The sequence below is a fragment of the Balaenoptera borealis genome (genome assembly GCF_965194805.1).
Source record: "Balaenoptera borealis genome assembly, chromosome: X".
Taxonomy (NCBI): domain Eukaryota; kingdom Metazoa; phylum Chordata; class Mammalia; order Artiodactyla; family Balaenopteridae; genus Balaenoptera; species Balaenoptera borealis.
The window spans coordinates 35,128,266-35,155,743 of NC_138881.1; the positions used below are offsets into that span (position 1 = coordinate 35,128,266).

At 45.9% G+C, this 27,478-nt stretch overlaps 1 long non-coding RNA gene across 2 annotated transcripts in view; it reads left to right on the forward strand.

The window, feature by feature from the left end:
- Positions 1-27,478, forward strand: part of LOC309621171 — a 132,863-nt gene that overhangs the window by 75,514 nt on the left and 29,871 nt on the right. For both annotated transcript variants that reach the window (XR_014239782.1, XR_014239783.1), the window contains one exon: positions 23,121-23,235. This is a non-coding gene — a long non-coding RNA (uncharacterized lncRNA). The remainder of the gene's footprint in view (positions 1-23,120; positions 23,236-27,478) is intronic.

Here is a 27,478-nt window from a genome sequence, read left to right on the forward strand (position 1 = left end):
CTTGATCTTATTTGTTTATTTTTTACATGAACTGATTGGTATGCTGACTGGTGGCCTTGCCTCTCTAGTGGCAAATAAGGTCAGGGTTAGAACTTCAACATATCTTTTTGAGGGACACAATTCAACTCATAACACCATCCAAATGGAAAATGAAATCATATACTACGAACTCTTTTGTGGTTGGCTTCTTTCACTCAATGCAGTGTTTGTGAGATTCCTTCATATTGTAATATGTAGTTAGTTCAATCTCACTGTGGCATAGTATTCCATTTTGTGAATATACCATCATTTAGTTATCCATTCTTCTGTTGATGGGCATGTGTGTAGTTTCCTGTTTGGTGCTAGTATGAATAATGTTGCTATGGATATTCAAGTATATGTATTCTGGTTAACTTACGTGTACATCTTTGTTGGTATATATGTGGGAGCGGAATTGCTGGGTCACAAGGTAGACATTTGGTCAGCCCTCGTAGAGAATAGCAAACAGTATTCCAAAGGGATTTGACCAATTTACCCTTCCACCAGCAGCATCTGAGAGTTCCGGTTGCTCTCCTCCAACACTTGGTATTGTCTTTCTTTTTCATTCTAGCTGTTCTGATGGGTGTGTATTGACATCACATCATGTTTTTAATTGGCTTCCTTTTGTTTTTTATTCCAGCTTCCCATCCCTCTTTGATCATCTTGGGCACTTCCTGGTCTTTTCATCATCCATTACCACCACTAGCATCTCAAAATTCCTTCCTTACCATCAGATGTCTTGATCTATAGGAAAACAATGTTTCCCCATTTATCACCCTCTTACAGAAGAATTTCTCTTGCAGCAACTTTGAACTGCCTCTGAACACATGCTGCAGAAGAATCCATGCCTGTTTGTTGATTGTGTGATTATTTTGTTTATGCCTTAAAATCACAGCTGGAACAAACACGAAGTTGCAGAGCAAGATGCTTGCCATAACAAATTGATAGGGTCTGTATTGCATACAAATCTACTTCTAACAAAGTCATCCCCCCAGCTTGGCTCTATGGGTGTCTTTCTCATTGTATGACTGTAAAATGCATTTCATGGTGAAGTTATGTTAGGGCGTCAGGTCTTTAATGGAGATAAAGCAATTCCTGAGCATCATGGGTGGGTGCGAGGAGGCAGCCATTCCCTGTTCAAATTGCCACAGCCAGGCCTTTCACTTAGGGGAAGAATTGGGTCTCTCAGACTGGAGACTGGGACTGGCCCCTTTCTTTCCTCCTGCCCTCACTATCTGTCTAGAATGAAGCAGGATGTAGCAAGTTTGAGTCTATTATAACAAGGAAACAAAATGGCATCCTGGAAAAGATATGGGCTTGGGGGACAGGGTCAGTCACCTTCACTTCAACCCTTGTCCTGCCAACCCCTGGTGGTGTGAGAGGGGGACAGGGAGCTGAGCGGATGGGCATCCTTGAGGAAGCAGGTGGCTCAGCGAGAGTGGAATGAGTCTCAGCCTGAGACCAGAAGCCCACCTGCATGAGCCATAATGGACTATGGTCTTAGTGAGTTCTGGGCTTGCTCACGTGTTGCCCCTCAAGTGTTCTCTAAAGTCTTTTTGAAGAAGCCAGTCTGTCTGCGTACCGTCCAGACTTGGGTTGGAGATTTAAAGAGGAGCCACTGCAGTGGGGCCATGAGTGTGCTCCATGGTTAAAGAGTGCTGGCTTCTTGGTCCAGCTTTTCCTCCATCTCCAAGTGTCTCCTCTCAGAACTGATAGACAAGGAAGGGCACTCGCCTACCAGCTCTCAGTTTTGAACCTGTATTTCCAAAACTGGCCTCGAGTGAGTCAGGCTCTTGATATTTGCCATTTATTGAATGTCCCAGTGCATTTGGTATGGTAGAGATTATAAATAAATATATCATAACCTGGCCCTATAAGGACTTTTTATTAAACATTTACGAAGAAACTTACATGTGTAAAGGGGATCTCAGAACCATCCACACGCATCCACAGGGCTGACTGATGAGGACTGCCAAGCCTTAAGGTAAGTGGAATAAAGACTTTCCTCAACAGGCCCAACAAACCAGTGCCAGACCATAGAGTTAGACCCTTTCTGCCATTTCCCTTAGCTTTAGCTTTCCTGTCTGGAAACAGCTGGTCTCTGTGACTTACTTATTTAGGTAGAATTTCCCCCAAGCATTGTGTTCTTGTATTTTTCTTCCAAAGGTGAGAGAATAATTGAGTTTGATGTGAAGCTGTGTAGTAGTGGCCCCTTCAGGGAGGACAGGATTGGGAGGACAGTTTGTGGGCTGGGCTTAAGGTACAGAGCCATGAGGGAATTGTGGAGGGGGTAGACTGAGGAAGGGAGGAACCACCTTGCTTATCTGTGGCTTGTCTCAAATCTGTGCAGACGTGGTGGCTACACAAGGAGCCTCCCTTGACAGGAGGGAATGATTGAGGGCCATTGCCATATTGTGGCCAATATGATAAGGTGGAGAACTGACAAACGGGTTACAATTTCAGCCTACAGACTGAGCACTGCCCACCAAGCTGGAGACAGGCCCACCACCTAATATCAGGAGGAAAGGATAGAAAGCCATTTCACAGTTGATACTTCTCATGTATGTCAAGATATCAACCTCCCAGTGGCCGGGACTCAGCGTCAGTTTTCTCACTGACATTCTTCTATGATTTACTCAATGATTAGTAGATAAACTAAGTTGTAAGAAAATACATTTTTATTTTCCCACGTGGGAATAAATAGAGCTATTTTTCATTTAAATAAATGCTATCAAGAAGCATTTCTTCTTTTTTTTAAACCTGAATTGGCAAGAGTTTGTCCATCACTGCTCTATCAGCCCCCATGGAGGAGGGCAGCCTCTGGGTCTCCAGTATGATTAGTGGAGCAATCTAGAACAACCACTTATATTTTCTGAGTAGGTCATGGGACTAAGAGCTTGTGGTAGCTGTTCCCAATTCTTCAGCCCTTCCCTGTAGCCATACCTTTTGCCATGTCACTTTGCAGTGCCTCCCCTCTCCACTGAGATTGGAATTGACCACGTGACTTGCTGTGGCCAATGAGATAATGGCAGATGTGATGCCAACAGAGACTTGAAATGGCCTTGCCCTCTCATGTGGTGCCTGCTGCCCTTTGTCTTGGCCTCAGAATGAAAACAAGTGGAGCAGCAGACCTGCTTGCCCCACGCTAGCTTAGATTCAAGCCCAGCTGAACCTGCAGCTTGAAGTGGACCTGCCCAGCAGAGCCTCACCTGGGTCCACTGATACACGCACACCTGCAGATCCATAAATGTGAGATTAAATGGTGATTTTTGTTTGCCATTGAGTTTGAGGATGTGTCGTGATAGCTGAATGTCACAGAACTCTTAAGTATTTTTTCATTTAACTCAATAATGCTATATGTGGGCACTACTACTGTTATTCTCATTTTAAAGATGTATAAACTGATTCTTAGAGAGGTTAATTAATTTGCTCAGGTCCACATTGCTAGGAAATGTCAGAATGGCAATTCAAGCAGACGTGTGGGATTCCAAGGCTTGAGCTCTTAGCAACTATGTCTTCTTCGTAGAGTGCAAACCCACGGGGTGTAGGGCAAGGAGAGACAACCTACCTGCTTCATTTCCTGCACAGCTTAACTGCCAGCCAACTGATTTCCTGTTTTTGCATCACTGGACAATTTGAGATCTTGAGATTCTGAACTTCTCTTCCCTCTTCTGCCCAGAAGATGGGTCTTGTTCTTAAGAAAGCTAGAGCTTACAGTGTCATTGACTTTTCAAAGTATGGGGAAATTCCCTGGTGATGTGTTTTCTCACAGACCATTAGCCATTTACTTGCCAAGGGATGCAGGGGGTATACCCCTGGCAGTTGAAGGTCAATCTGGAGTGATGACAAAGAAGCTCTGAAGCCTTAATCCAAATCTGTGGAAAACCAGGATTTTTAAAATAACATATCCATTTCACTATAATTTTCTAGGAATATTGGTATATATAAACCCACTTGCCTTTACTTTTACTGGCTTAGAATGTGGATTTTTAAAAATAACTTTATTGGAGTATAATTCCTTTACAATGGTGTGTTAGTTTCTGCTGTATAACAAAGTGACTCAGCTATATGTATACATATATCCCCATATCCCCTCCCTGTTGAGCCTCCCTCCCACCCTCCCTATCCCACCCCTCTAGGTCATCACAAAGCATCGAGCTGATCTCCCTGTGCTATGCAGCAGCTTCCCACTAGCTATCTATTTTACATTTGGTAGTGTATATATGTCCACGCTACTCTCTCACTTCGTCCCAGCTTCCCCTTCTGCTACTGTGTCCACAAGTCCGTTCTCTACGTCTGCGTCTTTATTCTTGCCCTGCCACTGGGTTCATCAGTACTGTCTTTTTAGATTCCATATATGTGGGTTAGCATACGGTATTTGTTTTTCTCTTTCTGACTTACTTCACTCTGTATGACAGACGCTAGGTCCATCCACCTTATTACAAATAACTCAATTTCGTTCCTTTTTATGGCTGAGTAATATTCCATTGTATATATGTGCCACATCTTCTTTATCCATTCATTTGTCGATGGACATTTAGGTTGCTTCTATGTCCTGGCTATTGTAAATAGTGCTGCAATGGACATTGTGGTACATGTATCTTTTTGAATTCTGGTTTTCTCAGGGAATATGCCCACTAGTGGGATTGCTGGGTCATATGGTAATTCTATTTTTAGTTTTTTAAGGAACCTCCATACTGTTTTCCATAGTGGCTGTATCAATTTACATCCCCACCAAAAGTGCAGGAGGGTTCCCTTTTCTCCACACCCTCTCCAGCATTTATTGTTTCTAGGTTTTTTGATGATGGCTATTCTGACTGGTGTGAGGTGATACCTCATTGTGGTTTTGATTTGCATTTCTCTAATGATTGGTGATGTTGAGCCTCTTTTCATGTGTTTGTTGGCAATCTGTATATCTTCTTTGGAGAAATGTCTATTTAGGTCTTCCGCCCACTTTTGGATTGGGTTTTTTGTGTTTTTTTTTGATATTGAGCTGCATGAGCTGCTTGTATATTTTGGAGATTAATCCTTTGTCAGTTGCTTCGTTTGCAAGTATTTTCTCCCAGAATGTGGATTTTGGAGACAGATGACGGAATTCAGTAACTGACTCCGAGCAAGTTACTTAACTTTCTCATGCCGTTTTTTCACCTATAAGATGGAGATAATAATACTACCTCCTCTAGGGTGGTATGTGGATAAAATGAGATAATGCATATAAAGTACTTACTTAACACAGTATCTGGCTTTAAGATGCTTTGGGTTGTAAGTGACAGAGATCCTGAGTGGAAATGGCTTAAACAATTAGGAAATGTATTATGTCACATAGTCCAGTGAGGGAAAAGACCTCCAGGTGCAATCCAACCGGGGCTCTGGTCCTGATCTATCAGCCATTTTCTTGACTTGGCTATCGCCCCCCTTGAAGCAAGATAGCTGTTGGCAGCAACCAGGGCAGTGGAATTGCTTGTCCATTGCCAGTGGAAGAGAAAGAGCAAACCACTCCCAAATATGGAAAGAAATGCCTTCCCTTCAATCTCATTGGGCCAACCTAGGTTACTGCCATCTTCTTGAATCAATATCAGTTGCCAGAGGAGCGCCCCATGGCAATGGGCTTTAGCCTGGGTCTGTGAACCAATCAGGGGAGAAGAGGAATGGATTATGGTGATTGATTCGATTCACATGAATCAGGATTCATCTTTGTGGCTAGAGGTAGGAGTCGCCTTTGCCTAAGTTACATGGTTTGGGTGGAGAAGGGATGATTACTTGAACAAGATCAAGATCTTTTTAGCAAAGAGAAAGGGGGAAATAGATTTGGTGAAGGCATTCAGCAGTGGTGACCACAGCTGGCAGAGAGTAGATACTCAGTAATTGCCAACTCTACTATTCGACTTTTGCAAGCATCAGGTTTCTTTTTAAATAGTCAGTTGTGGTGTTTCATGATAAGGCAACTAATATCTGGCCTCTAACCATTCCCTAAAAAGATAAATTTGGGAACTCTGGGGTGACAAATGATTTGCATTGAAAGCTTGTCTTGCCTCCTCTTTTTTGGAAATTAATCTACCTGGAAAACAAACTCCAATGGCCTGTAAAGATTTGGGAGGTCTAAGCTCAATTCTTCACATCATTATCACTTTGAAAGTTGAAAAAGCACAGCAACTTTTCCTTCCTTGGGCCAAGCAATATATTTTCCTTCAAAAATATACTTCAACAATTTTTGTGCAGAACCTTGGCACTTTGTGGTGGACACCTATTGTTTCTGCCTACCCACCTACCTTTCCCTCTTTTCCACCTAACAGAACTTCTGTTTCCTATGAGAAACCTATTCTGTGTGATTTGGATGAAACTGACCTCATCTACACACACACACACACACACACACACACACACACACACACACACATGCACACGAGCCAGCTTGACCAATCAGAAAACATTATCCCTTCCTTTGGAAACTGATTATTTCCAGGTTGGGTACATGACTCAAGCTCAGCCAATCATCTACTCTCTCTCCTGAAAATTTGAACCTTGAGTTGAATGAACAAGTGTCAAAGGAACCACAGCTAAATCTTTATAAGGCCGGTGCCTGGAAAATATACTTTATGCATTCTTTTAATTTATATCCAGAGCTGACATGGTTTCCATCAGTCCCAAATTCTGATTGTCTTGATTATTTAGCTCTGTGAGCGTTCTAGAATTTCTCTAATAAAACTGCTATGGATTGAATTGTATCTCCCCAAAATTCATATGTTGAAGCTTTAACCTCCACCATGACTACATTTGGAGACAGGGCTTTTAGGTGGTGATTAACGTTAAATGAGGTCATAAGGGTGGGGCCCTAATCAAATAGGATTGGTGATCTTCTAAGTAGGAGAGAGGGAACCATCTCTCTCTCCACACACAATCCCTGAGGAAAGACTATTTGAGCACACAGTGAGAAGGTGGCTGTCTATAAGCCAGGAAGAGGGTCCCCACCAGAATCGACCATGTTGGCACCCTGATCTCAGACTTCTAGCCTTCAGAACTGTGAGAAAGAAATTTCTGTTGTTTAAGCCCCCCAGTCTATGGTATTTTATTATGGTAGCCTGAGCAGAGAGACACATACCATCTTCCTTCTCGTGTCAATGTCTATAACTTGCCAACCAAATAAGTCCTCATTTAGAAGTGGCAAAACAGCTGGTTAAATTGCCATCCCCTGTATCTTCAGAGACAAGCAATATGCCTATCCACACCAACTACCGGGCTTAGTAGGAAAATATCAGGATGTCGTAGTGTGGGGGCTACTTCTTGTAGCTTTCCCCAAGGTCCTACAAGAAAGCCTATTCCATCTGAAAGCTTAAAAGGAGTAGCATATGCCTCTGCTAAGAGACTCTGCCTAATGTGGCCAGCAACCCCAAATGGCTGAGAAACATGATCCAGACCCTTGGGAGAACTGAAAAGGCCCTATTTTATGCCCCAAGCTAAAGTTAGAGCTCCTAAGGCAGTGGGGAGGGAAGCACAATGGGGGATAAAATTGGTCCCAGGAAGAGATTTGTGGAAAATTGAAAATCTTTGACTACTTCCAAATATCTCCAGATGAGTACTCTTTGCCTGACAAAGGTAATAATTATCCTCATTGTAATGAGTCATTCACTCAAATTGAATTGGAGCTTTGAACTTGGAAGCAAGGGGCAAATTAACTGGGCTTTACAACCTGTTGTTTTTATTGCCCAAATAACCGAGGCCAAAATGGAAGCTATTAGACTAAGAATGAGGGGTTACCTGCTGCACACTGAGACCAATTATGAAAAAAAAGAAGCCGCAAGACCGGGGTACAGGTTTAAGAACTGCAACTCAACAAGGCCTTCAGCCTTGATTAGAGCCACCCCTAGGTTGTGCAGGGGCACCCACTCAAGTGCAGTAAGTCCCCTACATACGAACCTCCAAGTTGCGAACTCTCAAGGATGCGAATGTGTGTGCCATCAACGTCAGGCGTGAGTGAAACTGCAGCTTGCCCTCCATCTCCTATTGCTGATGATCCTTCAGCTCTGCCATCTCCCACCTCCTCTCCCTCCTCCAGTCAGTAACTCTTCTTCCCTGTTCACTCGATGCCAGCCCTTGTATGCCAGCTGTTGTACTGTACTACTGTACTTTTCAAGGTACTGTACTGTGAGATTAAAAATATTTCCTTTATTTTTTGTGTTTGTTTGTTTTTTATGTATTATTTGTGTGAAAAGTATTATAAGCCTATTACAGTACAGTACTATATAGCCGATTGTGCTGGTTGGGTACCTAGGCTAACTTTGTTGGATTTACAAACAAATTGGACTTACGAACACGCTCTCGGGATGGAACTCGTTCGTATGTAGGGGACTTACTATATTGTTTTGGAGGGGGATGGGAGCTGTCCATATAAACAATTTAATTTTTTAATGTGCTATACAGTTCATGGGCTCATGTGAGGTGTAGTGACTTATTGATGAAGATATAGAGTGATGGGTATAGAAGAGGTACTTACATATTTGTTCACTGTCCAATCAGTGCTTGTGAAGAGTCTTCATAGTATCCTGGCACCATCTCTTCCTATTTCAGGTCCAGGAACCATTCTTTGTGTTCTTTATTGCTGAATGTGTCATTCCTGGACAATTTTTTATCTCTCACTATAAGAAAAAGTTAACAATGCTGTCATTACTCACAATGCCACGGCTGTTTGGAATCTGTTTGTACTGAAACTATATAGATCTTCTTGCCTCTTCAGTTCCCTCGTAGTACTTATTCCATTTATTCAAACCTGGTTACATTACCCAGGACACTGCATCATCCACAGTGCCACCCATGGACCACGGTGTCCAATGACTCTCTCAAAGGTCATTATTGTGTTTCATTGAGGATCATCACAAATGCAAGTCTTACTGAGTCTATGCAAGAAAATGTAAATGATAATTCGTTGTCTGGTCATATTAAATCTACTGTTTAGAATTTTATAGTTTAAACATAGAACAAAACATCTTCCACTCCTAGCTTCCCTTGATTTCTTTAGGCTGCCATCATTGCATTTCTAGAATGTGATCTCTTTTGATGTTGACCTCGCGCCTGCTTTTCACACATCACCACCAGTAGGGAGATAGGCGAAGGGTCCATGGGCTAATAGAGAAGAGTAGTCTCATTTGTGCAAGGAATGTCCATCCCTTGTCTTGCATGGCTTGATATCAGCCCGGGAGAGCACAAAATTGCATCCATTGCAGACAAGAGAGGACATAGATCAGAAAGGTCCGTTGACATTATGGAGCAACAGTCAGAGCATTGCATCCTCTTGGCCAGAGTGATTGGTTCAGAGCAGGACGTGTCCCAAAACAGACCAGTGAGTCTTCCCTGGGATATTTCTACTGAAACAATCAATTTAGTGTTTGTTTTTTGAAATTATAAGTTGTAAGGACAGAAAAACTGGAGCGGCTTGAAGCAATATTTCCCAGCTGTTTTTAGTAGGAGAGAATGAGGTTTAGGAAGAAAAAGCAAGGACAAGCCACGCAAAGACCAGAGATGAGAGCCCAATAAGATCAGTTACTTGAGCTAATAAATCCCCTTCGGCTTGTTGTTTTCCCGGTTTCTGGTTTAAAAAGGGTCTCTGTCACTTGCAACCAGAAGATTCTTGACTCATACATTGAGAGAGAAAGAGAGAGAAAGTGTGTGTGTGTGTGATCCCAGCAGAAACTAAGAATGATTGAGTATTGGATTTCTATGTAATTGGTAGTTAGGTGTTTATTGTTCTTGTTTTAATAAATGAAGAAATGAAGACAGAGATTAAATAATCCTTCCAATATCACACAGATAGAAAGTGACAAAGCCAGGATTTGATATATTTTGTTCCTAAGCCGATATTCAATATGAATTCAAATGGGATAATGAGACAAGAAAAAGCCTTTAGCACTTGGGTTCCCCAAACTTATCTAGTGTTTGACCTGGTGGGTGGGAAGAGCGTAGAAGGAGCACAGCAAAAATTCCCTTACTCAGGGATGCCTTCACCATCTAAGTTCTCTTTTTCTTTTCTGACTTTCTCCCCCTAGCCTAGTGCTGGGAGGCCTGATCTCACAGCATTACGCTGTCTCATGTCTGAGGGCTTTGGAAGTCTAGGCTCTGTAACCTTCATGACTGAGCTAGCAAAATTCTTTTCTCTAATTATTTGCTCGATTATTTCTGGCATAGGTCAACAAATATCGCTGATTAGAAATGAAGGGTTCCTTTTGGAACCTGGGGATTTCTTTCTTGTTTTGTTCATTCTTCGCTTTCTCCTCCCTCCCTCCTTCCCTCCCTCCCTCCCTCCCTCTCTCCCTTCCTTTCTTCCTTCCTTCCTTCCTTCCTTCCTTCCTTCCTTCCTTCCTTCCTTCCTTCCCAATCTGTATACTTATTTATTTTTTCATTATGTTTGATCAGATACCTCTGTGTGTCTGCAGTGGGAGGGCGGTGAGTGCCATCCTGGTTTGCTCTGTCCACCAAGTTATTGAAACACCGCAGATCTTTTGCACCCCTACCTCCCACCAGGTTCTTGGTTCACTCGGACTGCCTTCATTCTGAGTTTAAGGAAACCTGAATCGTCGGGGTTCCAGATGTGATATCAAGGGGTGAGTTTGGAGAAGCGGGGTTTGCAGGGCTTGGGTCTGCCCAGGGATAGATTGTGGTCCGGAGTTGGTGAGCCTGGCCCTGCCTCTATCCCGAGAGGCATTGAGTCTATCAGATAAATCCTTTCTGTTATGAGGAGCCCTAATTAATGCGTGAGCTGATTTGTTCTTCCCTGCCGAGGATTTCAGATGAATGATTACTGGGTGCCACATGTGTTATCTCTTATGTATCTTTAATAAAAATAACAATGGCTACAATTTCCAGTCCCCTCGCTGAGTTCGGGAGCCCTGGGCCAAGCCCTTCACATTCATTATTCCATTTAACCCTTGCACCACCCTATGAGGCAACTCTTGGGCATTATTTCCCTCACCGCATAGAGGAAGGAACTGAGGCTCAAAGAGTTTCAGTAAATTTCTCAAGGTCACACTGTTAGAAAGAGGTAAGGCGGGTTTCACACCAAGTCTTGTTTGATTTCATAGCACTTAACCACTTGCCATCGTGCTGTTATGTTTTAATGTTAAGGGGAAGTGAGAAATTTAATAATAGAACTTGGGCAAGGTGGCAATAACAATGAGGTAGTGCTGTTGCATCACTCTTACAACTACCCTCTTTCAATCCCCTTATATTCCAGAGGTGCTCAGAATACTGATGGGGCTGAATGAGCAAGGAGGGTATGCCTAGGAAGGCAGCAGACTCCTGATTCCAAAGTTGGTCCAGCCAAGTAGGGGATGCCATTCCTGCCTTAAGGTTGTGTCATGGAGGGAAGCGGAAGGGGATGGGCTGGGAACTCCTGCTGGTCTAGAGAGCTAGACACCAGCCAGCTCTGCGACCTTGGGGAAGTTCCTTAACCTCTCTGGGCTTCCCTCTGTTTTGTACCACAGGGAGGTTAGGCTATGTGTGTTGCTGGTTTGGGCAGCCTATGATGCCCTGATTGTAAGAGAGGCAAACAGAGATGGCTGTCCCAGATAACACAGGCTAGGAAAGTTTCTGAGCCTACCGGCCCCACCTGGGTGCTTGCCCTCCAATGTTGTGTCAGTTCTCCTCTGGCTTTCTGATGCTGCCTTGTGTCACCATACGGTTCCTCTTCACTGTGAGCCATCAGCTATCAGCTGTGTCCAGTGATTTGCTCCAGCAGGGTGGTGAGGGGCTCGGGCTCACATTCTCACGCCCTTGCTTATTAACTCTCTGTGCCTCGGTTTCCTCATCTGCAAAATGGGAATAATCCTGGTGCTTTCCTCGTGGGGTTGTCTGAGGACTAAATGAAATATTCATGTGAAATGCTCAGCCTTCTTCCTTTGGTGCCAGGCACATGGACCTACTCCTTTAAAGTTAGCTATTCCTAGCAGCAGTTAGACTTAAGTCAGCACACATTTGCTGAGTGCCTCCTAAGAGCCAGCCCTGCAGGTCTGTGCTGGGGGGACGCAGAGAGACACAGCCGTGGCCCCTTATCCCAGAGTAGCAGGTTGTGCTCACTAGAAATGGATGCTAAGGCAGAGTCTGGGGTATGAGGTATCTGTTGGGGATCAACACCTATGAAAAGGAGGAGTTGAAAACAAGACTGTACAGAGGAAGAACTGGAAATGTGATGCAGGCCTGAAAAAACCCCAGCCAGCCCAGCGGGGAGCTCTGGAATGAGTGTTGTCCCTAAGCGTGTCCCACGTTGGACCGAAATGGCAAGACCTTCATATCCCTGCCTCACCCACTCACCAGAGGAGGGCCACCCTGGAAAGGCCATGACCGTGGGTGAGGCGGCTCGGGCAGACCCTGAAGGGCTGACGTCTGGAGGCTGTGTGCGGGGCTGGACAGCAAGTCCACCCTTGAACGGGGATCTGAGCAGCGTGATGGAGTATTGACCACGCTTAAGGAGTTTATAAACGGCAGAGGGCACAGGGAGGGGACAAACCGATGACAGGTTGACCAGGGAAAGGTTCCCAGAGCTTGGCTGAGCCCAAGACAGCCTTGCTACAGGGAGATCTCAGGTTCTCATAGAGAACCAGTGGAAAAGTAGATCTGTGCCCTATGCCCGGTTGGAGTGGCACACTGAAGACCTACGGAGGGAAGTTAAGCCCAAGGTCAGAAACCTGGGGGACCAGGGGGCCTGGGAGAAGAAAAAGCCAGGGCAAGCAGGCCTCATGTCCTGACCTACCTGCGAGCCACGGATGGGTGTCAGCTGCCTGGCACAGTGGGGAGCCTGAAGGCCTTAAGCCTGGACCTAGGCCTGATTAGGTAAAGACTCAATTAAATAGGTGTTATGAGAGAGAATCCAAAAACTTTCTATGGTCCCCCTAAGATACCTGTAAGGAAAACTGAGGCCAAATTTTTAAATCGGCAAGAAAGACCATACAAATGGCCCCAGACACTCTCTGACTCCCTGTTCAATGTGTTTCCTTCGTCTGTTGTCTGTGCATCATGATCTTAAGCACAGCGGTGATCTCAACATATTAAAATAGCCCATTTGGGGTGAATGTGCTGAGTGGGAGGAGGGGGCAGTGGCTTCCCATCTCGGTCCTGTTAGGAATTTGGAGATGCAGGCTGGAGGCAGGTTGGCGAGGGCCGTGCCTGCCAGACAAGGAAGGTGCACTTGCTTTGGCAAGGACTGGGAAGTGTCTGAAGACTTGGGGGCCTGGGGAGTGATGGAGAGATTAAACCTGGGCTTCAGCAGGGTCCATTTGCTAGCAGTGTGCTAGATGTTCTGGAACAGTGGGAGGCGGGAGGTGGACCGCAGTACGGAGGTCTGATCATCTCAGGCAAGGAGGTGAAGGAAGGGGGCCTGAGCTGGGGGAGGGGGTTGGTAGGGAGACGGACTGGGTATGAGAGACAATGCGAGGCACCCGCGTTTCTGAATTTGGTGATGAAGGGAATGCCGGGTCCCTCCTACAGCAATGGGGTCTAGAGCAGGAGCTGGTTGATGGGGAAGGGAGCTGGAGTGAGAGAGCAAGAGGGAGGGGAACAGAGCATTTCCTTTGCTTGTGAGATGTTAATAGGAGGAAAATTCAGAATTTCTTATGCGTAACCTAGGTTGTGTCTCCCAGAAGGAAACCATGAGATGGGGATTTGTGTGCAAGTGATTTACTAAGGAAGTGCTTCCGGGGGAGACCCGCAAGGGAGAAGGGGAAGCAGGAAAAAGAAAAGAGAAGGGAAGGAACCAAGCAGGGCAGGCACTCAAGCAAGTCCCCTCCTGGCCTGACCCCCACGAGAGCTCTTCACGGGAGCTGTGCCTCCCAGTCTAAGCGAGCTGGGCTTCCACACTCCTGCCCTCATCAGTCCAAGAGCCACCAAGGGGGTAGGGCAACTCCAGGCACGTCCGGCTACCTGCACAGGTGTGCAAGGTGGCTCTTGTCTCCTAATCTGAGGGCCATCCTCCTAAAGCACAGCGTGGGTGCTGGGTGTTAGGAGTAAAAGCACAGTGAGCGAGCAGGGCGCTCACACAGAGGGTCAAAAGGGATCCAGAGGGGATCTGGGTGGGACACCAACACTGTCTGCTGGCACAAGGAGTGCTGTCTTGAGAAAGAACAGTGGCGCCAGCGAGTGTCCTAGCCGCGCTGATTCTCGCCCTCCTCCAGCCACCTGCTGCTTCAAGTAATCGAGTTTGGAATCCTGGGTCAGTGTCTGTTTTGCTATTTCACCTCAGATTCGCCCTTCTCCATAGAAATCGGGGAGCCAGAAAGAGCATTTCTCGATGCCGAGCACCTAATGGGCTGCGATGTGCCCTGATGCTCTGGTTTGGGGGGAGGCGTCCACCCAGCCCTGCAGAGGGCTCTGGGTTCCAGCTCGTTATCAAGGCCAGTGCCGCGGCTTCTGAGATGGCCGTGAGTGCCTCGGCCCCCTGGCAGCCCTCTCTAAGGCAGCCACTTGTCAGCCGTCAGAGACTGGCCCCGGGCCCCTGGCTGATGCTTCTAGCCCGTTAGAACTTGCTGGAAGACTCAGGAAACGGAGGATACAGGCGCGCCGCAACCACATGTGAATTGTGTTGGCCTGGACTACACTGAGCTCAAATCCAAAGTGAATTAAGCCAGGCCCCTGGCAGGGAGGATGCCTCCTCCTTCCTCGCAGAGAAATAACAATGAGAGCCACAGGAATACAAAGCCAGGCTAAAGAGCCGCCTCCTCGGACCCTCCCACTTATTCAGGCCTGCGCTGTGAGTGCTGGGCAAAGCACAGGGCCAGGGCCTCTGAAAGGTTAACTCCTGAAACAAAGGAGTTGGTCAGGCTCCTGCTCCAGCCTCCTCTGGCTGCCTTCTGTTCTGACAGGTCCGTGTCTAAGCCATTCGGCTTGTTCTATATTTTGCGTCCCGCTCCTGCTTATGTGCACTCCTGGTCCCAATCCCCCATGGCCCCTGCCCACCTCACTCCTAGAGAGAGAGGGAAGCAGGCCTGGCTTTGCCCTCAGCTTCCAAGCAGCAAAAAAGAAAACAGGAGGCAGCCAGGAGTCAGCTGTCTTTTCCCAAAGGCCCCGCCACCATCGCTCTGTCCACCTTCCTGTGGGAGAGCAGTGCCCTGTGAGCTCGCTGCTGCCCATCTCTGGGACTGCCTTGTCCCCGGTGGGGGCCAGCCTGGAGCCAGGTTGTCAAGGTGGCGCTTTTTCCCCTGTGTGGACCATGCTGACATTCCTCAACCCCCCCTACTTCTTCCCGCTCTCCGGTTTTTCTTAGGTTTGGCATCCTTCCAATCCCGCAGGAATTCAGCTGATAAATGAATTCATACTCAAAGGTTATTGACTTAATTTGTCACCCCCATCCAGGAGCTATTTGCACTGAAAAGAGATCCACCAGGGAGAGGGCGATGTTTAACTGCAAAGCACGCCTTTCTAAGGGGGCTGGGGGGAGTTAGGCAGTGTGGCCTTCGGGCAGCCCCCTTCAGATCACCACCAAGGTGATCCTTTCTCTCCGCAAATTCCAGCTGCAGGGATTTCCCAACTTGAGTGTGCACTGGGATGGCCTGGGTTGCTTGAGACAGACTACGGATTCCTGAGCCCTAGAGATTTGATTAAGTAGGTCTGAATGGGGCCCAGGCATCTAAATTTTAATCCACTCATCACTTTCTGATGAAAGTGGTCCATGGACCATATTGTGAAAAATATTTGGGTATCAGTTTCCTCGGGCTGTCATAACAGAGTACCACAGACTGGGTGGTTTAAACAGAAATGTCTTTTGTCACAGTTCTGGAGGTTAGAAGTCCAAGATCAGGGTGTCAGCAGGGTTGGTTTCTCCCGAGACCTCTCTCTCTAGCCTGCAGACGGCTGCCTTCTCACTGTGTCCCCACATGGTATTTGCTCTGTCTATGCACACTCCTGGGGTCTCTTTGCGCGTTCAAATTTCCTCTTATATGGACACCAGTCAGATGGGATTAAGGCCCACCCTAAGGGCCTTATTTTAATTTAATCATCTATGTAGTGGCTCCAAATGCAGTCACATTCTGAAGTCCTGGGGGTTAGGGCTTCAACATATCAATCTGGGGGCAGGGGGCACAGTCCAGTCCCTAACAGGCATGTAGGAACAACAAAAACAAAAAGGCAGGGCCAGCAGAAACCAAGTTCTCCATTCTTTCCGGCAACTGCAAGAGAGAGAATCTACCCAGGTTGAAAGAGGTTGTGCAGAAAGCACTGGGGAGCCGCAGCCACCTCGGCTCACCCTCTCAATTGCCTTTTCTGCTGTTATTCCTGTTATTCCTCCTCAGTTTAGAAACAGCCTTTCTTCTTTGAGCTTCTTGGGAGAGAACAGTCTTTGGCGCTGGCACCAGCGTGGCCGCCCGAGGCAGCCCTCGCCTCTGCCTTCGAGGATGTTTCTGCCCCCGGAAAGAAGCTGAGGACCCTTCACCCTCCCCATTCATCATCACCACGGGCAATCTAATTACAACCTTGTCTTAAAAGAGGTACTCACTTCCAATGGAGACTTCTTCCTTATGAAAACGTAACATCTTGAACTATGTTTTTATGGCCCCCTTTTTGAAAAATAAAAAAGGAAATTAATTAATTTCCTTGTACACGGGAAAGACTCATGAGGTCTTGCTTGGGTTTGCGCGGAAGGGATGCTCTCTCCCTCCCTCCCTCCCTCTCTCTGCCTCCTGCTGTGTGACAGTGAAATGCTAAAATGATTTTGGCAGGAGAATATTCTCAAAGGCTGTTTTTATTTCAGCAGCAGAAGAGTATCTCAGAACGCAGGCTGCACCTCTGCCCTGTGGGGCTGTTTCTAATTGCACGAGGTGAGCTGCAGAAATCCTTCCCCCAGCTGGGTGGGGAGAAAGCGGCCAGAAACCTAAGAAAGATAATCGTGTCTGCCATGCTCAGCGCTCACCACTTAAAGGAATTAACTTGTTGGAATAAAATATTTCTATGGGTTCAGAAAACTATGCTTTAGAATAATGAGGCTGACCCCTTCCTCACGTAGCGCAATCACTGGGGTTTGTTTCTTCTCTCTCTAATCACAACATGTGATCTTCCTCTTTGCTCACACCTCTGTAGGCAAGACTGGCTGCGAATACTTTAGATTATCACCTTCTCATTTTCAGTGTGAAATAATTGCCCAAGGATGGAAACTGACAAACAAGCATGTGGATTTCAGAAAGCAGCCCACTTGTTATTTCGGATAGCCTAAGCGGAATGGAGACAGGTGCATTCTGTCTCAACTGCTCCCACCTCATGCTCACCCCTTTAGAAAATGAGTTGCGCTTTCACAGACCTGGATTGATTTAAAATTTTGAAGACGGTGGGGATGCTGATATGTTTAATTAAAAACCTGTACTATCCAGCAGTGTAAAGGTATGAGGTTCTGGGGTGGGGCGGGGGGGGGGGTAAGCCCCAAGGGATTCATTCTTATCACCACTTCTTACTGGCTGTGTGGCCTTGGGCAAATTATCTAACCTCTCTGGGCCTCAGTATTTTAATCTACAGGAATGAGACAATGATGATGATACTTTATGAGATGGTGAGGGCTGAATGAGTTAGTACAGGTAAAATGCTTAGAACAATGATCAGCCTATAGTAAATAGTAGATATTCTTACTTATGCTCTTGGAAAAGAAAGAGGGGATGCCTTCTTTCCATCAAAAATATTTGTTAAGCACTGTGCTCAGGTATAAGGAAAAGTAACTAAGGCCCCTGGCCCTCAAGGAGCTCAGAGTTCAGTGCATGTGCCCGATGTGTAAACAACTTACTATAATACACGACAAATTGGAGTAAGTGCTGAGTGAGGGTAATAGGAATATCGAATGGAGGCCATAAGAGGAGAAACACTTAATTGGAGGAGAAGGTGGAGGATGGCGTCATGAAGGAGGTGGCATTTAAGCTGGATCTTGGCAGGATAAAAGGTCTCTGTAAGCAGAGAACAAAAGAAAGATGTTCCAGACTGTGGGTTAACCAGGGACACTGGCAAGGGAGGAGGAGTCCATGGCACCTTTAGAGAAAGGCAAGGATCCTGTGATGTTGAGACGAAGGAATGGAGGGGACCTGGGGCTGGAAGGGTAGTTGGAGGCCTCCCCTGTCCTGCAGCAACCTGGCATCCTGATTTTTATTTCCAGGAGAAAGAACTGGAAACGATATCGGAGTAGTAAGTGTTCCCCATATTTTCCCCCTGAAAGAGTTAGAGAAAAAAATTTTGAATAATGAGCAAAATCCTATAGTTACCAACTCTCAGTTAGCAGAAAGAGCCCCCCGATTCTGTCCATACAGGTCATTTATTGCACCCAGAGAAATCTTTGTAGTCACTACAGAAGTGCAGCTACCTCTGGGGTACGATGCAGCCGCTATTTAACTGTCACGTAACATGACAATCGAGTGTCCTATTAGAGCAAAAATTTAATTGTGAAGACGGGTACCATATTTAACTGCAATCCTGGGGGGAATTTAGGTTGACAGGCTGTAATTACCCAAACTGGAACCTGGCCAGGACACACCTACTCTTTGCCAAAAGAGCTACGGGGGTTTCAACCACGGCAGGCGGGCCGGAGGAAGCTGCGGGTTCTGGAGGGTGGGGAATCGGCACTTGCGGCACCACAGCGCCCCCTAACAGAGCTCCGGGCCAGCGCAGGCGCTGCGGGAAGCCGGCCTCTCCTGACCCTCCGCACTCCCGGTGGCTTCCCAAGCCCCTCCCCGCGTCCACCTGGCTGCAGTCCATCATGGGTTATCAGAAACTTTCCATTTAAGGTTGCGTGGCCGTGGGTTCTGCAGGCAGGCTTTTTTGCTGGGTCTTATCTGTGTCTGTCTGTCTGTTTGGCCCTCTCTGTGTGCCTCTCCCCAGGTCCTGCTGTTTCTCTCTTATCATGACGGAAGTGCTTGTCCTGATAAAATAATTACCCACCAGAGCACAGTGGTTCTGATCACCAGCTGCTGTTTCTACATAGAGATCAATTAGAGGCATGTTTTCACTGGGGAAGTGGGCTGGTAGGGCCCGTTTACTAAAAATCCCATTAGGATTCTTACTGTGAAATGCATTATACTTTGGTCTTCCAATGCAGTTGCTACCAGCAAAAAGAAAAATTGGGCCAAGATGAGGTGGAAACGTGGCTTGCTGATGTCACTGAAGGGTTAAAAGGGAGAAAGTTCTGGGCCGCGAGCAGCAGTGTGAATAAATGTGGTCTTAATTTAAGGTTATGGATTTTTTAAAAAGCCTTGCTTTTTGTCCTCAGAAGTCTTTGCATTCATATCAGTTAAAAAATAATTTAGACAGAAAATAAATGTTGTAGCAAACTCAAATTATTATGTGCATTTTAAATAAACCTTTGTTTTCTGCCGCAGACGTAGCGTATGAATAATAACATTAATAATGATCACTATAATTTGTCAACTGATGATCTTTTCCCTCAGACCTTCCAGGCTCTTGGTTCCCAGCCTGGCTATTTAACTTAGCCGATCCTCCTTCAAGAGGGGAGCTGATGATAACAGCCCTTACTCCCTCTGCAGGGTGGAAAAGCCCAAAAGCCCAGCGTTCTAGTCCCAGCTCTGCGCTAATTAGCTGTGTGACCTTGGGCAAGTTGTTTAACATCTCTGGCCAGCTGTCAAAGGACGGCATGGTCTCTCAGGGGGATGAGTGGAGCTGTAATGTGAAAAATGAAAGGCAATGTAGTAATATCACCTGGGAAGATATTTTTTCCTTTTTTTTTTTAAAGATAAAAGTTCTGAAAAATAGAAACAGACTCAAAAAGCAACTTCAACAAAGCAGTTATTAGATGGGGCACAGGAGAAAGTTAGATTAAGACTAATTTTTTTTTTTAACGTATGGGATGTTTTCTATTTCATTTCTAAGGACACGCACACATGCATACACACATAGGTATACTTTGGTCATAGGGAAATCCACTTAAAACGGTCACTTTTCTGCTTCCCTGGAAAGAGATTTCTTTTGCGCTACAAAAGCAACAACAACAACATTGTAGTATTAGTTTCTATTTAATTCTTCTAATTGTATAAAACTGTCCAGATACTACCAACAGAAGAATAATATGTAAGGTTGAACCATATGAAATTGCCATTTCTATAGGTCAAAAAGAGTTGAATATAAGAAATTTCATATGGTTCAAACTAAAAATTATATATGTATATATGGTGTATGTATGTATTAATATATCTGCTTTATGATATATAATACAGCTGAGAGGAGTGTGATTCTTCTGTATTCTTATTTCTCTAGCAAATATTTCCTCAGTGAAAGAGTGGTACGCCGTTCATATTCCTGTCCTCATACTAAGACGACATAAGACTTACTAACAGAAGACACTTTAGCATCCCAGGTTACATTTCTAAACATGAGGACGGGCCCCGATTTGGTCCTATAAGAATGGAACGAGAAGCTAATACGTGGGAAGATCACTAGAGGCACTAGCAGGGCTGCTGGCTCCCAGCGAAGGGAAAGGGTGCCCTGTACACCTGCGGACAGTGATCCCAACGGAGTTGGCCCAGCGGGACCTCTTTGCACAGCTTCACTCAGAGGATTGAGATCATAATATATGTCCCTGGGGAGAGATGCTTTTTAGCAGAGTTTATTGGCAATTATTTTTTATTAGAGATTTTAAAAATTAAAAATACAAGTAGTATACCCAAGAATGATTTCAGGAGCAACTAATGTAATAGAATATTCCAGGATATTTTCGAAAGAAAAAGATGGGGCTGCTGGGGGTAGGGAAGCTTCCATGTGAGTGCAATCCAAAATGAGTAATGAAATAATAATTCCAGAGAGGGACAATCAAATTTTACTTCCTTATTTTAATTTATGTACTTACGTCTTTATTTGTTACTTCTCCCACCTCCGTAAAACAGCCAGAGTAACCAGACCGAGGGCTCCTAAAACATATTTTTCAATGGCGATAACTATAAATTTTCATTGTGAAAAGTCAATAAGTTATGGAAAAGTATAAAAGAAGAAAGTAAAAATCACCTGTAACCTCATCCTTCAAAAAGTATGATTTTAGAGCACTTTTACTGAGACGTTTTTCTACACGCACACACTTTAAAAAATGCTCAAAAGAAACAAATCATTCTACACCTCCAGTCTCCAACTTTCTTTGTTTCCTTTAGTGACACCTACATGTCATGGACACCTTGCCATATCAATAGGTATAAAGCTATTGATCTTTTTAAAGTGACCACATAGTATTCAACTGTATGCTTAACCAATCAGTCACTGATACACATTTAGGTAGCTTCCAGTTTTGCTACTATAAACCTCGCTGAGGTAACCAGTCTTATCGTACACATCTTTGTGTACTTGTTTGATTATTCCTTAGGATTCATTCCTAGAGGTGGAATCTGTAACTCAAAGGACAAGGCTTCTGTTATTCATTGCCAAATTGCTCTCCAGAAAGACTGTGCCTATTTACAGTCCCATTAGTGGCAGATGTAAATACCCGTTCCCGTTCACTTGGCCTGGTGATGATCTATATGTTTTATCTTTGCCAATCTGATAAATGAAGAATTATATTCATTCAGCCTCACTGGTAATCAAAGAGATGCCAAATAACACAATACATCTTTACATATGTAGTCAACTGGTATTTCTTCTTTTCTGGATTACCTACTTATGCCTTTTGCCCATTTTTCTATTTGGATATTCCTTACTTTCTTATTGATTTTAAGAGCACTTTACATATTAAGGGTCCTCTTCTTTCAATTGCCATGTATGTAAAACATTTTTCCCAGTTTTTCATTTGTCCTTTCATTGTTTATGGCTTTTTATAGTTTTTACAGTGCTGAAGTTTTTACATTTTTATGTATTAAAGCAGTGAACATTTTTCTTAGAATTTCAGTCTTCAGGGTCACTCTAGCAAGGCAACATATTTATCTGCATTTTATTTTTCCACTCATACTGAGGTACACTACAGTTACAGCTCTCTTTTCCCTCCAAATCACGTTTCTCGTTACTTTCCAGAGGTTCTGGAATGAAAGCATAAGGGACTTTGGAAACCAGAGCAGAGGAAACATGACTATTAATAGTAACACTTGACATTTCTATTTTCAGTGTGCTATAGGATGACTAATTAGTCTCCCCTTCAACTTAGCCCCGAGGGTCACCCTGGCCACCATTTGTTCACACTACAGGCCACTGAGGCACAGGACAGAGAAAGGTGTGGCATTCCACTTGGTGGGTAACACTCTACCTGGCCAGGACTTAAATCCAAGCTCCCCATCTGTGCTTAAATCAAGGTGAGGCAATTTCCTCCACAGAGGCTGGTAGAGTCCCAGGATGCACTCAGCTGGTGGGGATGAGTTCTCTGGATGAAACTCCATACTTTCCCTTCCCCCTCCCCCCAAAAGGGAAATCATATAATATATAGGATGGTTTGCAACCTGGGGTTTTCTGACTTTAACTTGAGCCTCAGAAGGTATTGTACCACTTGTTAATTCACCGTTAGAATTTGACTATCAGGATGCCTGCTGCAAGAGTTAAGGAAGATGAAGAAAAAAGGGGGAAGTGAGTGGACAGAAAATGCCTTCTAACTTGGTGAAAGGTGTGCTCCCAAGGCCACCTCCCTTGAAACTCATTCCTACCACAGAGGTCGATTGCATGCTGGGAGCTGGGCTAGGGGCTGGGGAAACAAAGATGTTTTGCAGCTGCAACGGAGTCTGGCGTGTCCTGTTGTGTGGATTGTATGGACAGTACAAGGTTCTACAGCAGCACAGAGGAGAGGCTTCCTGGAGGGGTGGCCTCTCTGCTGAGATCCGATAGATGCACAGGATTTCGTCAGGAAAGGGCAAATCTTTGGGGTGGGAGAGATGCAGGCAACATGCAAACGTTCGAGAGGCGTGGAGTGGGAGGGAAGCCAGGAGAGCCAGATTCAGAAAAAATAAAGGCCTATAGCAGTGCTTCTTCTATTATCTTTGGAGAAGGACTAGGCTTTTTTCCCCTCCAATATGTCACAGACAATATTTTTGTAATCAGATGCAAGAAAAATGGATTAACACAAAATTAACAGACATTCAAAATACAAACTCTATTTTTATTATTAGATTCAGCAGACAAAAATTATTATCAAATTGCTATAAAAGTTTTGATTATTCTTAGTTTCTGTACTTATCTCGTTGCAGACCAGCAGCAGTTTGCCTTCTGGTACGGGTCCACAAAACTTGCTGTTTGAGCAGTGCTGAGCCAGAGCATTCTGGGAAGGAGATGGGGTTGGCAGTGTCAAATGCTGCCAAGGCGGTAAGTAAAATGCAGTTTGGTAATCCTTCGAATGTAGCAACAGATACATAGTTGCAAAGAGTACTTTCACTGGAGTGGTTGAAGAGTTCAGCAGCATTCACAGCGACTAAAAAAAGTGGAAGTGAAGACGAACTAAAACATGAAATGCTTAGGCTTTATATTGATAAACATCAGCCTTGTTTACACAAAACAGTTAACCAAAAAAATCTATGTTGTGACAAGGAGTAAGGACAGATAGTAACCAGATAAAGTGTATCATGTAGTAGAAAATGTATCAGTTTAAGAGTCTGGGGACCTAGATTATCTAGTGGAGCCAGGCAGTCGTAAGCTGTGTGACCTTGGGTAAGTCATTCACCCCACTCTGGTCCTCAGTTTTCTTCTCTGCCAAATGAGGGGATTGTGCAAGATCCCTTCTCTGTGTTTACTTCCCGCTTTGGCATTCTATGATTTTAGTGTTAAATAATCACTGTAAATATTGATGCTTCTCAAAATGGTACAATCTGGGGGGAGTCACTGAGTTCTGTTGAATCTGGCTGTGCATCTTCAAGAGCTCATCCATTGCCTGCAGCCAGGTGCCAGCCAGCAAAAACCTTCTCGCTTGGTTACGACTAGTAAGACGAACCTGTCCCCCAAACATTAGCAACCAGAATACGTGCTAAGATCCTACATGTTCATGCTGTTGGTGTAGAACCCACTTCAGGGTTTAGCTGGGAAGGAGAAGAAAGAGTCCGAAAGCATCCTTGAACTGCTCTGAGTTTTGAGAAAACCCAGAGCAAAGGTGGTGGGAGAGTGGGAGTGGGGAGCAAAGTCATGGTTGTGATGTAAGCTGGGCAGGGGTCGGGGAGACTCTGCAGTGGGGCGATTTTTCCTTTTCTGCCCAAACCACTCTGAAGTGTCGGGGACTCTGGCTGGATCATTGGTCCTCATCCTTGTCCTTTCTATAGCTAAGAAATTGACCTGTCGTTCTGTCTTTACAGTCCCTGATATCACAGCGTCCAAATTCAGCAAATCATGAAGTGTCCTGCAGGTCTTTCTCACATCCACTGTGTATTATCTTTGAACGTCACTCCTACCTTTATAGACCTTACTAGGACTGTCTCCTGCATTTCCTTCTGGGTAGAATTAGCAGAGGCACTGTGTGATCACAGACACACCCACCCACACAGACACACACAAAGACACACACACACACACACACACACACACACATGCTTTGTTCAGTCAGAGCAGAAGAAAGCAATCCAGTGGGCCCAGGTAAACAATGAATTGCCACATGCTCCCTGCAGAGTGGCTTCCCGATAATGGGCAGGGTTGAAAGCAGGGGCTGTTTTCTGTGGGTCCCCTCGTAGCTTCACATCGCTCTCTGCCCATTAAGTGAAACTGGAACAAGCCATTTGGGTGGTTGCAACCACATCTGGCTGAAGTGCCCAGCTGTTACTCTCTCCTCTCTCTGGTTCCCAGTCCCCGTGATGCGGGCTCATTATGGCTGTGATGGTTGCTGATGACATTAACGCGCTGTGCTGCTTCTCCATCACACGTGCCATCTGCTCCCATAAGCCCTGTGGGGTAAGTGGTAGGTAATTGTTTCCCATCGGTAGTCAATTTTCTCAGATAAAGGATGCAAGATTCAAAAATAAACATCCGCTCTGAGCCGTTGCAATGAGGCCAGTGTGGATCTGGGGGCAGTCACCCCATCTACTACGAGTAGTGGGTGAGGCTACTTTCCCCGTAATTCAAGTCGAAGGGCAATTTGATTCATTAACAGTGGCTCTGGGAGACGAAGAGGTTCAGAAAGAGAGCAGAGGCAAAAAAAAAACAATCCCTGAGAGTTCTTATAAAGCAGCAGGGTCAGTGCAAGAGAGAAAGGGAAAGATGGAGAGAGAAATTGGTGATTCATCAGCGAAGGCTTACTCGTGGATGGGAATGAAAGATAAGAGCCCATGTAGTTTTAGCAGTGGGAAATGGGCTTGGGCTCCATGACCTCAGCTTCTTAGCTGTTGTTAGCTATGGCTTCGGCTCTCTCACCAAGGACCATAGGTTCCAGACCAGAATTGAAAGTGCAGCATGTCAGGGAGTGCCAGGCACGGCTGAGAAAATGGGCACGCAGAGAGCATAAGATGGGGTGATGCCAGAGAGGAACCCAAAGGCCAGCTTACGGAAATTATGACGGGAGAAATGTGATTTAGCTGCGTCCTCCCAGACTCCCAAGATGATTGATAGGGCTTGATTTTTTTTTTTTAAGGAAATTGCATCCTGTGGTTCACTTTTAACCTGTTTTCCCTTAAGAACTGCCACACAGCATCCTCGGTTTGACTTTCACCTCCCCTCAAAGCTCATCCCCACATACATCAGTCATTTATTCAACAAATACTTATTGCTCTCCTGCCAGCTGCCAGGCGCTGTTCTCACTGGGAGCTTGCTATGGGCCTCTGGAGCTGGGCAGGCCCAGGTTTGCCATTTGCTGCTGCAAATCTGTAACCCCTCCGAACTTATGTTTTTGAATCTCTACAGTGGGGTAATTGTACCAGTTTCCTGTGATTGTTATGAGAACCAAATGAGACTATGTGCGGCTCAGGCCAGAGGCAGAAAAGGCCCTCGATAAACATGGGGGCTGAGATGATGAGCATCCCTCCTTTGCCACACCGGACCCGTCTCTTCGCATCCTTTCATCCGTGTGGTCCTCTCACGCCTCCTCCACTAGCTGGGGTCTGCTGCTCGCATCTGCTCAGGCCCTGATTTCATACCGACTGTGCCCAACTGCTAGTCCCTACTTTTGGGAAGGGCCCCATCCCTCCTCGGGGCAGGGTGAGGGCAGAGCTTTCCTCCCTGGGGCAGCTGGTCTGGTCTGGAGGGGTCGCCTTCCAGCAGCCTTCCTGCCCACCCGGTGCTCCTGAGTTAGGAGGATTCCCTAACACCAGGCTTGCTCCAATTGCAGTCAGCCCCGCTAATTGATTCATGTTATTTTATTTTCTGTACCGGTGGTTAGGGCCTCAAGCAATTTTATGCAAATTAATGAACCTTATGCAAATGAGGGCATCCCTAGACTAATTGCACACAGAATGGAAGCTTTGTGGGCACCTCCCCCATGCAAGTGTGCCCTGACTCCTTCTCATCCTTTAAATCACTCCCAAACTCCCCCAGCTCCGCAAGCCCCCAAGATCAACAGCCTCCCCTTCCACCAGCCTCCCCACCTGCAGGCTCCTCAGCAGCCGGTTTGGAATGTTTGAGGTACTGTGTCAGCCCTGTTTGCAAGGGCTGGTGGCTGCCTGATGTCCCAGGAAACCATAGCCTTGCGGGATACCCCTCCCAGCTTGTTTTTACTTTAAGTCATTTGAATCCCACCCAGCTTCCTTTTCCTATCTTCCCAGGACAGGTGAGACCAGCCCAGGGCAGCCTGGAACCTGCCAGAGGTTCACAGAGCTGACCTGATATGGCCGCTTTGGGTAAGAGCAGGGCTGAGTGTGGCCCTTCTATCTCCAGGGGACCCTGTCGCCAATGTTCGGCCCATTTTTGGTCCCAGCACGTTGACAACTAGTCCTCAGGAAGGTGCTGTCTTAAGTGGGGTTCCCTAGAAGCAAGCAGAGCCTGAGGTAGGAATTGAGGTGTGAGTGGCTTGTTGGAAGAGGGCTCTCAGGAGAAGCCTGCGGGGGAGTGAGGGAAGCAGGATGGGGCAGGGGAAAGCTGAATGGATGTGGGTTCAGATAAGTCTTGACTTAGCCTGATCCCTTGGGGAGCTCTGGAGTTGCCCACCTTGAGGCAAGGGGGTGGGTTTGTACCACTTCCAGCCCCTGCTTAGAGAGGCATTGGCTGCCAGTAGCCCCAGGGGGCAGAGGTGGTAATCTCCCAGGCATCTGGGGGCAAGGGGGCTCCCGTCTGAGAAGGGGTCAGCCAACACACAGCAGTTGGGGGATGGGTGTGCCAGCCCAGGTCAGGCACCAATGTGCATCTCTACAAGCACCAAATGAAATGCTGGGTCATGACCTCTGAGATCAAGGTCCATTTCTTTCCATTTCTTTGTTTGTTTGTTTAACCTAATTTAACATCCCTATAAAGCAGGCATTTAAATCATCCCCATTTTATAAATGTGATAACTAGTGCTCAGGGCAAGTTGCCACCTTCTTCCAAGGTCATATGCCCCGTGAACCTGCTAGACAGAAGAGGAATATGAACTTGGACTCACTGACTTTCCCTGGGGGGGCCTGTCTGGCCTGGCCGTGGGCCAGGACCTTTGTATCCAGTCCCT